Source organism: Orycteropus afer, unplaced genomic scaffold (assembly GCF_000298275.1).
Source record: "Orycteropus afer afer isolate SDZICR_OR568_19922 unplaced genomic scaffold, OryAfe1.0 scaffold00004, whole genome shotgun sequence".
In the NCBI taxonomy this organism is placed as follows: Eukaryota; Metazoa; Chordata; class Mammalia; order Tubulidentata; family Orycteropodidae; genus Orycteropus; species Orycteropus afer.
The window spans coordinates 5902259-5902731 of NW_006921591.1; positions in this window are offsets into that span (position 1 = coordinate 5902259).

The following is a 473-nucleotide window of genomic DNA, read 5'->3' on the forward strand; positions in this document are numbered from 1 at the left end:
TATGCTTAAAGAGAACATCAAAGACAGACTTGATCAATAGAATGGAAAGCTAAAAATTCTGTAGAGCTTTGGTAACCTAAGGGAGTTACAAAAAGGGGAGGGTTTGCAAACTAACGTGAATTCTATTTTATCCTTATCATTTTACTTCACAGCAGTCACAGCCTTCTTTCCAGGTCATATCCTAACCCCATACATATACAGTTTACATGTAAAGCACTGAATATGTCTGTATCCCAGTTAGCACACTCCCATACTTAACCTTCCTATGGTTAAATGTTCTCAGTTTTTCTGGACTAATCTGTCCTTCAGCAAATTCCTATCCCAGCAACAGCTAAATGTACCAGGTATATTGCAAATTACCAGCACTTAGGTTAGATATAAGGAGCTCTGGTGGTGCAGTGCCTAAAGCAATTGACTGCTAACCAGAAGGTTGGTGGTTCAAACCCACTAGCCATTCTGCAGAAGGAAGATGG